Source organism: Gigantopelta aegis, chromosome 10 (genome assembly GCF_016097555.1).
Source record: "Gigantopelta aegis isolate Gae_Host chromosome 10, Gae_host_genome, whole genome shotgun sequence".
Classification (NCBI taxonomy): Eukaryota; Metazoa; Mollusca; class Gastropoda; order Neomphalida; family Peltospiridae; genus Gigantopelta; species Gigantopelta aegis.
Window position 1 is genome coordinate 59,979,631 of NC_054708.1, and position 16,463 is coordinate 59,996,093.

Genomic DNA, 16,463 nt, shown 5'->3' on the forward strand with positions numbered 1-16,463 from the left:
ATGACTCTGTAATGTCTGTTTTCAAAGCCTGTATTTGTTGACTGAACATTTCCTTTGAAACGAGCATATCTGTCAAATTGTCTATTTCCTTATGTAAACTTTGTATTTGTGAGTCAGGTTTTTTGTTTCTCAACAGTTTTAACGTTTTGAGTTTCAACATCACCACTTTCGTTTTCATCCATACTTTTGTTACTATCGTCTGTGTGCTCTTGTAATAAAGTGAAGCTCTCACCTTGACTAGTATCGGGACTTGATGTTTTCTTTCGCTTTTGTTGTCGTTGTTTTTTCCCCATAGTACTTTCAAGACATTATCTGTAATGGCCGTCACTGCTTGTTAATACATGCTCACTGGCTTATCACAAAGCGGCTACTGCCCGGCGTTCATCTCCATTGTTTTATGGCTTATGTCGTAGTTTTCTTTCAGAAAATAATGTCTGTATATAGACTAGTTGCAGGGCCGTAGCTAGGATTTTTTGTTTGGGGGGGGGGGGGGGGGGGGCAACTGAGTAGTTAATAAATAGTCTAAAACTCTGTAAACAGTTAAGAAAAAAAAATTCTTTAATGCTTTCCGGATTTTTTTCGGGGGGGGGGGGGGGGGCGCAAATGCCCCCCGAAAAAAATCCGGAAAACTGCCCCCCCCCCCGCTAGCTACGGCCCTGAGTTGTGTATTCATAACTATATACCGTTTTTGACTTTTTGTCAGCAATAAAACTGAATCAGCACATAAATATTCGGAGCGACGAAAAACACGTCTTACTCGCCGGCGGCCATGTTTAACGCGTTATCATATTTTTAATGTACATTGTATATTTTATTCTAATGTTTTCAATATTTTGATTTTTTACAACTAAATAAATAATGATATTCATCTCCAATATCAGTACTACAAAGTTTACATAGTACATGTTTTCTTTAGGAATGTTAAACTATCTACCTTTTTTTTTTAGCAGTAATCTTGAATTTGACGTTCGCAATTTAGTTATTCAGTATCTATTTTGGTACGATAATCTCGATAATAAAGATAAATTTCGTTTTGAATAATGCATAATATTGGTCCCTAGAAGAGTTTGTATTAACCGAAAAAAACACTTTTGTATGAATTGATCGCAGAGTTTTTGTTTTAATTCTTCTTTATAGGATTTGAAATCGATATACTGATTACTGGAGATGAACAAATTTCCGTGACATCGATTTTTAACTTCTTTTTTTTAAATGAATTTCAGCAAATCGTCACTATTCATACTATATTAGGAAACTCGATACATGTTCCCGACTGAATGAAAGGGGAAAGCAGCATGCAGGACCGAACTTAGAATTAAAACAAAAATCACATTATCCAACTCATTTAGTCATTTTCTGAAATTATCCCAACAACCTGAAAATGCTCAATTATCGGCAGACGATCTCTGTACTATATATATGTGGAGCAATGAAAGGAACATCACATTAAAACTTTATCATGAAACTGGTTTTATTCCAGAAGTCATAAACTTGTCATGATGTTCAAAATGATTACTAGTAATTACCTAACACCCAAATTCTACGCCAACAAAGCGAAACAACTCCATACGGCTTGAGACACAATACAAAATTAAAATCTTTTCACGTACTAAATTATATTAATTTCCCCCATCACGAATTCAATTCTTTTGACACACTAGACAATCTAAAGCATTATTAACTTTAATTTTTTTTTACAAAGGATGATAAAAGGATGATAACCAAGTTCCAAAAAGAAGATAGCAATATTGCATTGTAGACTTCGTCTTGGCATCAGTGATTTAAACGGCCACAAGTTTTCGCGTTTTATATCAGATGAACCTACTTGTGACTGTGGACAACATATCCTTGAAGATTCTCAGCATTTTATGTTGTATTGTCTTTTTCGACACATTAGAATATAGTTATGTTTAAAGCAATTCAGACGTTCATTATTGAACGCAAACGGTTTGATGTATAAGGTATAAAAAAGTGTCTCTCTCTCTGTCTCTCTCTTCTCGGTCGCCTTACTTTGAACAAACTGTAACATGATACATTAATGAGATATTATCTAACTTTATGTGTATGTGCATGAGCACGGGCGTTCGGATCCTGGTCTGCGGATATAGGTGTATGATTAGTACCAGTCGATATAACACCGATGTGTGCTACGCTATACAGCCTGGTACTAATTATACACCTATATCCGCAGACCAGGACCTGAACGCCCATGTGCATGAGGTGTGTGGTGTGTGTGTGTGTGTGTGTGTGTTTGGTGTGTGTACACATCTTCCTTCCTTCTTTTCTTGTTGTTGTCCTCTTCACAAACCTTTTCTTCCCAGTCACTAAACTAAAAACTGAACAAACTGTAACATGAACCATAATGACAATTGAACAAACTTTTAGCAAAGACAATTACTGATAATTAAAAAATAAAACTAACAGAAAACAATAATGAGAAATGAACAAACTGTAACAGAAATCAGTAATGAGAAATGGACAAACTCTTGACAAAAGCTGATGAGAACTAAATAAACTTAACAGACGACAATAATAGGAACTGAGCGAATTAATACAAATAAACCGAGGACGAACAAATTAAACAGAAATCAATAATGAGAAGTAAATTAACTGTACCTGAAATCAGTACGGTTAACTGAACACATTAACAGAAATCAGTCATGACAACTAAAAACCCCAACAACAATGATAATTGAACAAAACCAAAAATAAGAAATAAACAAATTATAACAAAAACTAATAACGAGAACTGAACAAAGTGTAAAATAAGTCACTCGTAAAAAATGAATAAACTCATAAAAGAAAGAAATAAGAACTCAACAGTAACAGAAACAAATAACTCGAACTGAACTGTAAAAGAAATAATTAATGGATGCGAACTGAACTGTATCACAAATTAATGAGAACTGAAATAGCTTTTAACAAAAAGCAATAATGCGAAATGAACAAAATGTAACAGGAACCAGTGCTGAGAAACGAACAAACTGTAAAAGAAATCAATCATGCGAACTGAACAAACTGTAGAAGAAACCAATTTTCTATCACTAAATAAAGAAACAGAAATCAATAATTTGAACTCAAGAAACTCACAACAGAATCAAATACAACATGAACAAAAACCAATAATGAGAACTTAACAAACTAACAGAAACCAACTGAAGAAGCTGTAACAGAAATCAATAATGACAATTGGATACACTGTAACAAAACCAATAATGAGAATTGAATAAACTGTAAGAAACCAATAATGAGAGATGAACAAAAACTGAATTCAATACAACCTGAACAAAACTCAACAATGCGAACTGGATAAATTTTTAACTGACAACAATCATGAGAATTGAACAAACTGTAACAGAAACCAATGATGAGAGCAGAAACAAATGTAACAGAAATCAATAAAAAGAACTGAACAAACTGTAACAGAAACCAATAATGAGAACTGAACAAACTGTAACAGAAACCAATAATGAGAACTGAGTAAACCGTAACAAAAACCAATACTGAGAAATGAACAGACTGCAACAGAAGTCAACAATGCGAACTGAATGAATTATAACGGACAACAATCATGAGAACTGAACAAACTATAACAGAAACCAACAATAAACAAAAAGTAATAGAAATCATAACGTACAATGAAAAATGAACAAACTGTAACAGAAACCAATAATGAGAACTGAATAAACAGTAACAAACTAATAATGATAGATGAACAAACTGTAACATAAGTCAACAATGCGAACATAATAAATTATAGCAGACAACAATCACGAGAACTGAACAAACTGAAACAGAAATCAATAATGAGAACAGAACAAATGTAAAAGACATCGATAATATAAACTGAACAAAGTATAAAAGAGACCAATAATGCGAAATGAATAAACTGTAACAGAAACAAACGATGTAACAGAAATCAACGAACAGAACTGTAGCAGAAACCAATAACGAGAACAGAAGAAGTTGTAGCAGAAACGAATGTAAACTGAACAAACTGTAACATAAACTAATGAGAAATTCACAAACTGTAAACAGAAACGAATGAGAACTAAACAAACTGTAACATAAATCAATGAGAACAGAACAAACTGTAACATAAACCAATAATGAGAATTGAACACAAACCATTAATGTCAACTGAACAAATTATAAACGAAACTAATAATGCGCACTGAACAAACTGTAAGAGAAACCAAAATTGAGAGCTGAACAAATGGTAACGTAAAATAATAATGAGAAATGAAGAAACTGTAACAGAAATCAATAATGACAAGTGAACAACTGTAACCAGTAATGTAAAGTGAATAAATTATAAAATAAACAAACTGTAACAGAAACAAATGATGTAAAAGAAATTAATAATGAAATCTATAACATCTGTAACAGAAATCAATGAACAGAAACCAATAACAAGAACAGAACAAACATCAGCATAAACTAATAATAAATGAACAAACTGTAAACAGAAATGAATGAGAACTAAACAAACTGTAAAATAAATAAATTAGAACAGAACAAAATGTAACATATTCTAATGATAAAAGAACAACGTGTAAACAGAAACGAATGAGAACTGAACAAACTAACAGAAACCAATAATGAGAACAGAACAGACTGTAACAGACAACAAAAATGAGAACTGAACAAACAGTAACATAAACCAACAATGGAACAGAACATATGGTAACGTAAACTACTAAACAACTAAACTAACCCCCCCCCCCAAAAAAAAAAAACACACAAAAAAACCCCAACCCAACCCAACAAAAAACCCCACCACATTTAATATGAATTTAAATATACATGTTTTATCACTAGGTCTACTATATCTGACACTGCAGCTAACAATGTCTGTAAAGTTACCGCTTTGTTGAGATTTGACAAGACTGAAATGATCTAATCGTACTTAACATGGATCTCTGTTCATGCCTAGGACCAGCACATTAATTTGTTAATTAATAGTATTATGTATGTGTATTATCTGTGGGATAGATTAATGTGAATTTATGTATCACAATTCAAAGTGAAAATAGCAAAATTTAGTATTTGTAAATTGGAGATGGTTCCTTGGAGTTGTTTTATTAACAAAATTAAGAGTAGGACCCTGTCTCCCACCGCCTCAGACGAGTACGTTGCATTTGATTCATGGCTTATTATCAAATAAAGTCCTAAATTCTGGTTTTTACTTTCAAAAATAACAAGTCACTATTTTTGTTTAAATTATTGTATGGCTTAATAGAATAAACACCAGGGCATCATATGTCAGTATTAACAGCGCACTTTTCTTCCCAAAAAAGTAATAAATGACCTTATCGAAACTAGGTCACCCGCTCATTTTGTGAGTACCGTAACATGATTGTAAATTAATAACAAAACATACATAGTCAAAATGTTTCATCCCTTACTTGAAGTTGAGCTTCTTGTTTGTTTTTCTAATGGATTTAAATAATAAATAATGAATTTAAAGTGACACATTAACAAATAATAATAATAAAATAAACCGTTCAAAACGAATACTTTTAAAATAAAAATCTTGAAGTAGTTTCGATGCAGTAGAAAATGTTCACTGTTGATTAAAGTATTTCTTTTGAAACGATATGTTGCATCATCCGTAGCCTACATAAAAGATGCATTGCTTCACACGGCGATAGTGGATTTCCTCTCATTATATGTGTAGTCCTTAACCACATGTCCGTCGCCATATAAGTTAACTAAGTTAATGTAGATTTACTTTTCTTTTCCTGTGATTCATAGACACCAAAAGGAGATTATATTTAACGACGCACTCAACACATTTTATTTACGGTTATATGGCGTCAGACATATGGTTAAGGACCACACAGATATTGAGAGAGGAAACCCGCTGTCGCCACTTCATGGGCTAATCTTTTCGATTAGCAGCAAGGGATCTTTTATATGCACCATCCCACAGACAGGATAGCACATACCATGGCCTTTGATATACCAGTCGTGGTGCACTGGCTGGAACGAGAAATAGCCAAATGGGCCCACCGACGGGGATCGATCCCACACCGACCGCGCATCGAGCGAGCGCTGTACCACTGAGCTACGTCTCCCCCCCCTCCCCCCACCCCCAAAAGGAGAATGCATAGGTCTAACTTCACAGTGTAAAGGTAAATTTAAATAGCCTACATGTACTGAGGCCCTATTTCACCACACAGTCGATTCCAAAAAGATAATGCTCTTAAATTAATGGAATTCTTCGGTGTTGGCCACAAAACGCAAAACGAGAAAATTATTTTTTAAAAACACACCAGAAAATAGATTATCACCGATTTCATACATTCCATTAACCAGAATTGACTCCTTGTCAGCATCAACAATCTGCCTGAAAGTATCGTATGTTAAGATGTTCTCCCACAAAAAAATACTTCTAAAACGTCCCCAAATTGTTTCATGAAAAATGTTTTAATCAATATCGATTAGCTGTTCCCACAAGCCATTTTATATATTTTTAAAAGTGTTTTAACGTTCACACTCAACGGGTTGTTAGTATTACGTCATATTTGATTTTAGTTAAAACACAATAAGGCGTCCACATTCAATACCTAAACTGTTCCAGCCTATCCGTTTTAGCTGAAACGGTATGAAAAATGTTCAGACGCTTTTTGGTTGAAACATTTTCACAACGTTATAACACCCCTGTATGGGAGCGACCAAACATTTTAAGTCGTTAAATTATTTCCAACACGGTTCTGAAACGTTTTAAGACGCTGTTGGGAACACAGCTTCAAAATGATGACCGATAAGTACAGCCTCAAATGCATGTTCTGGGGCCTAATTCACTAAACTCTTGCAATTTTGCGATCTCGCAGTGCAATGCTAAAAGACTTGCAAAGAGGATGCTTTGTTGTCTAGAAGGGCCTAAGAGAGCTTTGTGAATTAGGCCCCTGGTTTTAAGTGGTGTACAGAGTAGACACTACTGAGGACTATATATAACGTATGTATATTTCGACAGTGTCATCAGAGTTTGGTGAATTAGCAGAATTGGCCGTACAAGGGGTCAAAGTGAAGGCAAACTAGCGTACACTTCGGTAGATATACAGAGGTCCACATACCTTACTCTTTTTTTACCATCGCTGTATGTATTACAGTATGTCATACGTAACGAAGTCCATGTACCTTTGTAAAACTGCCGTGTTTCCTCGCCCCGCTTTCTTTTTATCTTGAATGCACATGCATATTTTGCTTATCATAAGAAAGTTGATCTAAGTGCTTTAAAAACATAAAAATATAGTATTCAAAGAAACGAAAGTCAAGAGTATTCTGTTTGTCGATATGTTAACTATTTTGTTCAGCATTTCCGTTATTGAAAAATCAGGTGAATATGAAGTTGCTTGGCCATCATGGTTAAACAATTTCAGTGCAACATGTAGAAAACCATCTTCCTATTAATATTCCACAAGAGGAGTTGGGTGAGTATGGAGGGAATATTATGCAAGGTAAAATACTTTGGTGCGGTGGGGAGCTCGAGGGTGTATGCTAATAAAAGTTATGAAGTTTTGCAAACATACTTTGTATGTGGTGTCTTGTGTCAGTAGCCTGCTGACTAACATTACCACTGATCTTATTGGCTCTCGAAGGCAAATTAATTTTAAAAACATGGATTTAAACGCCGGTAACTTAAAGTTACATTCTCTGGTTACTATATTATAACATCATGTACAAATATGAAACACAAGCTCAAATGCATTTTTAAAAAAGTCGTGTGTGTTCGTTATGAACGGATATCGTCAAACGTATACGCTTGATTCGTCGCCTGTGCCGCCATAGCTCGGCAAAGCACAAACGACAGCTTGTTGTTTCAGTTAACACGTGCGTTTGCCATTTCAAATTGTAGGGTTCGTCTCGAAAAAATTAAAAGAGAAATCTTGCGCTGTACGAAGAACGTTCGGTTGAAAATACGGTACTAGAGTCTTTAGTTAAAACCGGTTTGATCTTGACAACGTATTATCGACAGTTGTACCTTCCTATTTCTGAATTGACATTTTATAAAGTGTTAGTAGAACTTTCAAAGTTTAATTTATATACTAGTAACAAATTAATCATGTATATATTTTTTAAATAAAATATACTAAAGTAGACAATGAACGTTTTCACTTCTTAATTTTACGTGTTAAAATCGACAAATTCAAATAAATATTATTTCGTTTGGAAAGGGTAAAGTTGGGGGGGGGGGGGGTTAACGACATCAAAGATAAAGCATATTGATTTAATAATCATCCGATCCCATACAATCGTAAATAAAATGTGTTGAGTGCGTCGTTAAATCAAACATATCCTTTCCTTCCTTCCATCTGCCGTTGGATGTCTAACATTTGGTAATTTTTACATATAATATTAGAGAAGTATCGGGTGCATGTGCAGGGAGAGGATATTGGAGGTCGAAACCCTTACTTGCCCAAGCTTAAAAAAAAATTGAAATGTATTTTTCATGGCCCCATATAAACTTCGCTCAACAGTTTATAACCCCAACCCCGCTGAAATCCCTGCACACGCGCCTTGGAAAACCGCTACATGTTATTTTAGCAAGGGATCGTTTATATGTACCATCCCACAGACAGGATATCACACACCATGGTCTTTTTGTATATCCGCCGATGGGGATCGATCCTTGACTGACTGCGCATTTCCAAAAAACACATTTTTAGGTCTAAGTAATGAATAAAAATAACATATAGTCTTGAAAAATGTTACGTAAATCGAACACAGTACCCACTTCCTCTACCCCTAGAGCGTTACGTAATTAGTTAAACCCCCTTACAGCGAACATTTTGTTCAGTATCGCGTCGCGAAACGCGATGCAGTTTCCGGCTATCGCTACACAATATTAAAACGTATCGCTAAATGTCGCGATGCATATTTTTTACAGTATTAAATTTTGAAGATCGTCCTTAACCCCCAAATATTCCACTGATAACATGTTAAATCTATCACTGTAATGAACTATTTATCTAGGTGTAGATTTCCAAGTTTCATCAGATATTTTCTTTTTTGCAACCCTTCGATTAGGAGCACAGCTTTTACGTGGTAAAACGGCTGTTCAGAAATCCACCCACCGATAGACACCATAACATTATGACGTTTAGCTCTTAGGTTACGAATATTTTTCAACAATTTGCAAACAAAAAATCGTGTCATTTTTTAAAAATAATTACGTGAATCTTTGACAAGAATAATTTTAAAAACAAGGTGAAATTAGTTAGCACATCGTATAGCGCATATAGTTTTGAAATGACCCCTTAATCGACCGTCTATTCCCAATAATTTTGACGTCACGCAGCAAACGTAGTTCGAGCAAGGTTGTTTTAAAAAACATTATCTCGCCTTCATGTAAAATTCTTTAATCTCATTGGTTGTTTGCCGTTGGACAAATCCCTTATACCCCTGTGGGCGGAGCCAAATTCTCTTATACCCCGTCTGTAATTTCCAACAGTTACCAGCCACCCCAGTTAATGCTAAAGCAATAATCAGATTATAAATAGCAATCAAGTATACATAATTAATTTTATTTTTACTATAAAATACACTATTTCAATACTTTTTAAAGCTGCACTGTTGAACTCGGCCACCTAATTACGGTAGTGGTGTTATTGTATTAATGCGCGATTAGCAAAAATGGTATTTTTTTTGTTTTTTGTTTTTAAATTTTACTACATACATTTCTGATAAAAAAAAAGTTTACTTTTATTTTTTATTATTAATATCTGTTTCAGACAATTTCGTATTACAAACATTTGAAGTTAAAAACTCATTTATCGATGGAACTATTTTTCGTCACTGGCAAATGGTTTCGTTCGCGTCCGCGTGGTACGGCTCCGTTAATTAATTGTTAACAATTATTGTCTGGCGTTATTTTGATTATTTGGCTATAATTATGGTTTAACATGTCGGCAAGATCAATTCGTTGTAGAAGCATCTCTCGGGGTATATGGCTTTTGATGTACCCTCTGTGTGCTTTTCGGCTCGGGGTAAAAGAACACACAAAGGGTACATACAAAGCCATATACCCCTCGTGATGCTTCTACAACTTATAATGGTGACAAAAAAGAGAACTCTGTGGACACTGTTGCATCGAAGAGACCAAACATTGCTTGCGAGTCATCCTCCAACACTGAGTTTACTGAATGACTCTAAATTTAATTCTGTTGTTTGGGGTTCTGAACTAGAAATGTCACTAAAAGTTGATATAAAGGTTGCAAAAACTATTTTGTTCATATTTGATGAACCATACTAATGTTACAGAAATCGCTAATCAAAATAAGTGATTGCTAATCAATTTTAAAATTGATTCGCGACTGTCTCAAATCAAACTTTTTAAAACAAAATGTTCCCTGCCTTACATATAACGCGTATGCCAACAGCTGGCCACTGTCAAAATTTCAAGGCAAATCCCCCACTCATCGATCCCTGGAAAGGCGTTGTACCATACCTCTATGGATATAAATATGTTTTGGAGATATGAGACGACCCCTCAATCAAGACAGTTAAATCTGTTCAAAAATTGCGAAATCTCACGTGATCTCTTGTTGGGGAATTCTATACTTGTGATAAGCCAATGAAAACCGAGATCGGTACGAGCCCGTCAAAAGTGTTTCACTTTCAAAATCATGGCTTTGTTTTTGACCTGGATAAGCCAGCGTAGTGAAACCAATGCGGAGTGCGGCGTCATATATGCACCAAACGTAATTGGATTTTCTGTTCTATATGCTTAAATAATAAAAAGATTCCAGGAATGTAGTTTTAAGCACAATCAGCTGGTACACTGGTACGTGATATTGGTAACCTGGTCAGAAACTATGCAATGACCCACATTTGTGTTGTAGACGGTCTAATCAAAGACTCAGAACAACTCACATTGGAGTTTCCGAAAGCGCCCAATCTTTTTTCGATAAATTGTCTTTGGGTATGAAGCTTACAGAAACTATTAAATGATATTTTTGTGGTAAAAGAAAGAAATGTTTTATTTAACGACGCACTCAACACATTTTATTTACGGTTATATGGCGCGGGACATATGGTTAAGGACCACATTGATTTTGATTTTGAGAGGAAACCCGCTGTCGCCAGCCATTACACGGGCTACTCTTCCGATTAGCAGCAAGGGATCTTTTATTTGCGCTTCCCACAGGCAGGATAGCACAAACCATGGCCTTTGTTGAACCAGTTATGGATCACTGGTCGGTGCAAGTGGTTTACACCTACCCATTGAGCCTTGCGGAGCACTCACTCAGGGTTTGAGTCGGTATCTGGATTAAAAATCCCATGCCTCGACTGGGGTCCGAACCCAGTACCTACCAGCCTGTAGACCGATGGCCTACCACGACGCCACCGAGGCCGGTTTTTTGTGGTAAAGAAAAAATCATCTTCATTTGACTGAATTTAAAAAGAACACCACTAGAGCATATTAATTTATTAATAATCGGCTATTGGATGTCAAACTGAGGAAACCCGCTACTTTTTTCCATTAGTAGCAAGGAATATTTTATATGCACCATCCCACAGACAGGATAGCACATACCACGGCCTTTGACTTACCAATCGCAGTGCACTGGTTGGAACGTGGAATAGCTCAATGGGCCCACCGACGGGGATCGATCCCAGACCGACCACGCATCAAGCGAGCGCTTTACCACTGGGCTACGTCCCGCACCTTGACGGAATTAAGTGTTATACTAAAAGAATTGTAACTATGGATTTCAGCTGTGGCTGCAGTTTTGTGATGAGAGATTTCAACATCAAAATTGCCTTTTGTCGTACTGTAAGTTAAACAAACACACATTTTATGTTAACGAAAACATATTCCTTAACAACAACAAAATAATATTATTCATAATAATAATAAAAAAATAAATAATTAATTAAAAAAAAAAAAAATCATAAATAAAGGACCCCCCCCCCCCCCACACACACAAACCCCACAAAACCACCCACAAAAAAACCCCCACAATCCCCCAAAAACAAAAACAAATATAAATAAGAACAAACATACAAACAATAAGAAAAACAACAGCCGAACAAGACAAGATATTACAACTGTATCTATTTACATCATATTTATACGTTAAACACTGAATTTTAGAGCCATTTTTTTAGTTCTGTCGGGGTGCTAGTGGGGCGGGGGAAAGGGTGTGTGTGTGTGTGTGTGTGTGTGTGTGTGTGTGTGTGTTAAGATCTGGGACAGGGTCGGCACCAGAAAATGGGGTATAATTAAGTAGCTATAAATTTACTATACAGTTTGATGTCATTTCAAAAACATACTGTGTTTCAGATTTTGACAAGTTCGGTTTAATTCGGTGAAACGGTATGGATTAAGTGCCTGTAAATACTTTCTTTGGTAATTTTGAGTTATTTCGGTCTAATTTAGTATACTATTTAGTATTATATAAAATTAGAAATATTAATATCTATTTTGCACTTTATGGAACCCATTATGTCAGTCATTATGTAACACTGTCAGTACCGTAACAGGAAAATTTTACAGAAATAACACTATTTACTTAAAATACATAGCTGTATGCAATATTTCATGGTGCCATATCCAACACGTCATTCCTTTTTTACATAGAAAGAAGTGTTTTATTTAACGACGCACTCAACACATTTTATTTACGGTTATATAGCGTGAGACATATGGTTAAGAACAACACAGATTTTGAGAGGAAACCCGCTGTCGCCACTACATGGGCTACTCTTCCCACAGGCAGCATGGCCTTTGTTGAACCAGTTATGGATCACTGGTCGGTGCAAGTGGTTTACACCTACTCATTGAGCCTTGCGGAGCACTCACTCAGGGTTTGGAGTCGGTATCTGGATTAAAAATCCCATGCGTCGACTGGGATCCGAACCCAGTACCTACCAGCCTGTAGACAGATGGCCTGCCACGACGCCACCAAGGCCGTTTTTTTTACATAGTTAACTGCCAAATTCAAAGAATACATTGCGCAGATGATAATTAAATCCTTTCTGGCCTCATAAATTGTCCCATGCCGTTGCTGGGACTCGAACCTGTGGCACCGAATCGCCCGTAAATTGCAAGACTAACCACGATGCGCTCTGAGCTACTGAGGCATCAATAAAAAGGATGCTCTTTAACTCAACCACATGCATGGGGCCTACAATCTACGCAATATTTCATGGAGCCCTATCCAACACGTCATTCCTTTTTTACATAGTTAACTGCCAAATTCGAAGAATACATTGCGAATCTGCGTTATTGTATTGACGTTGAATAAACATACCCATTATATGATGATGATGATGATATATATATATATATATTAATGACTTAATATTGTAACTTACTATTTAGTTACAATTCATGAGAATCTTGTGAGTATTATTGTAAAAATTAGCTCCTAAAGGCTGACAACATCAATTTGGGACTTTTATCTGATCAATAATGACCCTCAGAATTATGCCAACAAATAAACAACAAAACAAATATCCACAGTATTTAACAACCGCAACACACATATCCAACAATAACAACAACAAAAAATCCCAAATTAAAAATTAATAAAAATGATAACATGGGTCTCGCTACATGTCATAAGCAATGGCGGGCCCGCCATCTCACAAGACTAATTTCCAATACGCCCACCATCCATTGGCAGCAATAATAATATCCGCCGTCCGTTTATTTAGGCCGCCATCCAAAATCACAAGGCATGCCATCGTCTTGAACTACCAGAGTAATCAGGTCTCACTACACAGATGTCATCTGCCATTGAAACCCATGTTAAATTGCCCAACTTCAAACGAAGATTGCCAATAGAACGGGTTCTCATTGGCACTAACAACATACACCATTGCGAACATACATTATATAAGCATTTATTTTCACTCCAAAATTGAGAACATTTCCGTCTCAGTTTTTTCCTATATGACCGCATCTAGCTGTAGTACCGGTCCGAACAGGTGGTTCATTAACCGATTCACTCTAGCTGTCTCTTGCGCTGTACACCCATGTCCCAAAAGGTCGATGCACAATATTACAAAATAATATGGGTAAAATACAGCCAGAAGGCTTACCATTAAACATACATATTGTTTTAATTCTTTACCGTTTCCTAGAAGTGAATATGTGAACCATAACATGTGTCACAATTAGGAACTATAGTGGATCAATCAACTCTCACCCGGAAGAAATGCAGTGGAACAGTGGATAAATGCAGTGGAACAGTGGACACTGAATAAAGGTGAACATACGAAATTTGATAAATATGTAGTACTGTTTGAAATTATAAACAAAAAAAACCTATTTTTTAAAATGGTTAATTGTCAATATAAAATATTATATTTATATTATAAAAATAAGAAAAGCCAAATTGAACAAAGATGCCATTAAAAATATTATATATGAAAAGTTGAATGTTGAAAAATTTAGATTTTATAAAAGTTGTAACTATAAAGAATTTGATGAGTATTGGTCACCTTGGTTCAGTGTTTTAGAAAAAGGAACAATTAATAGGAATATATTGTGATAAGAGCAATGTAAGGTTGGTAATACAGTTTGTTACGTATGACAGACATATATAACTCGGAACTTGTCTAAAACCTGTTGTTCTTTTTCTATATCAATCTTCTGTATGCGTGTGCGCGTGTGCGCGCGCGTGTGTGTGTGTGTGTGTATATCTGTGTACATGAGAGAGTTAGTGTGGGTGTGTTGTTGCTTTGGTATAATTTTTTCTCTTTTTTTATTTTGTGCAGTTATGTCTATACATGTGTGTAAGGTAATGTTTCAGGGCCCCATCCCTGACATTGCCAAATTCTTTTTGCTGGGACAATAAATAATTTAAAAAAAAAAAAAAAAAAAAAAAAAAAAAAACCTCTCACCCGGAAGTGATCCGTGTAGTGAGAAGTCAGATTCACCCTGCAAATCTTAGGTACCATCCTTCCTATAAGTGGAACCAACTCTACCGATCCCCTCCATCCCTTTCCTGAATACTGGAGAGAAAAACCACTGGATAATTAAATACACGCACGCGCACACAAAATCAAACACACCAAGAAGAAGACGACGACTACGACGACGATGACGACGAAGAAGAAAAACAAAAGGAAAATGAATAACATGAACACGAAGAAGAAAATAGGAAAAGGGATGAGAGCACCCAGAGTTTTTTGTTGGGGGGAGGGCAACCCACACTATGATTGTATGTATGTATAATTGTATAAAATTGTATAGCTTTTTGTTTAAAGTTTGATGGGGGGTGGGGGGGGGGCATGGCCTCCGTGCCCAATCCCAGTGCCACTGCGTGGGAGGCACAGGCACTCCCATTTGAGGACGAATGTTTTTTTCCTCTGTATAATTAAAGATAAAAAATATATAACTGTGCTCTCCACTAAAAATAGTGCCTCTCCATGCCATTTCAGATATTGTTAAACGTTTCTACGTACCTGAAAAGAAGATGAAAAATAAGAAGAAGAAGAAGAAAAACCCTTACCTATCATCCAAGCGGTTCCAGAAACTTAACGTAATAATCATGTGACGTCAAATCATCGATGACGTGAACGTTGGTAGCCACGGTAGCAGTATACAATAGCGCCCTCGTGAACCTGTCGCACAAAAGAGTTCGCTTGTTGGTTTTAGCACAGATCCATGTTTGAAGGCTAATTATTTGGAATGGGAAGTAAATTCTTAAGCTTATGATAGCCAAGAAGTTATTTTTTAAAATGACAATTGGTTTTTCATGAGCAGTGCAAATGGTTTATCTGTAATGAGACTTGGCATTCATACACCGGCTTTTCCTTGTGACAAAGGTGGGACGTAGGCCATCATTTTGTGTAATTTTCAAACAAGCTGATTTTGTGAAAAATGTAATAGCTAAATCTTTATTCAAATGAGTGTTTTTGTAAGATTTCCATAAACATATGTGTGATATCCGCCAACTCTCGCTTGGGTGTGCTTTGTATGGGTGTGACCATTGTCAAAAAATGCACCCACAATCATACCGTTTGAACACATTATAATGAAAGAAACAGACTTTTAACTAAAAATATTTAAAATGAGTCCTTTTTGTAGTTTCTTTGTGACTAAAAATACCTGTTTATTTCTTTATTTGTAGACCGTAGGTGGGCATTTAGGATGCCGGGGCTGACATGCCTATCTCAGTTGAAGATTCACAAATAACTGTGGTCTTCTACCCTAGTGCATCAGCAGCACCTCCTAGCGGACGTTGCTAAACAAAATTAATTTTCTCGGCGAAACTCCCACCACCACCTACCCCGCATGCGTGCCTAAAAACTAACACTTTTTTAAAAGTTAAACAACTTAAAGGTTAGGCAGGTTCGTGTGTAGGGATGGGGGTGGAAGTCGAAATCCCCTCAATGCCGGATTTATAAGGGGGGGAAATGGGGCAGACTAAGGACTTCCTTTATAAATAAATGTAATAATTATAAAATTAGTTCAATTTTATTTGTCATGTAATTTAATT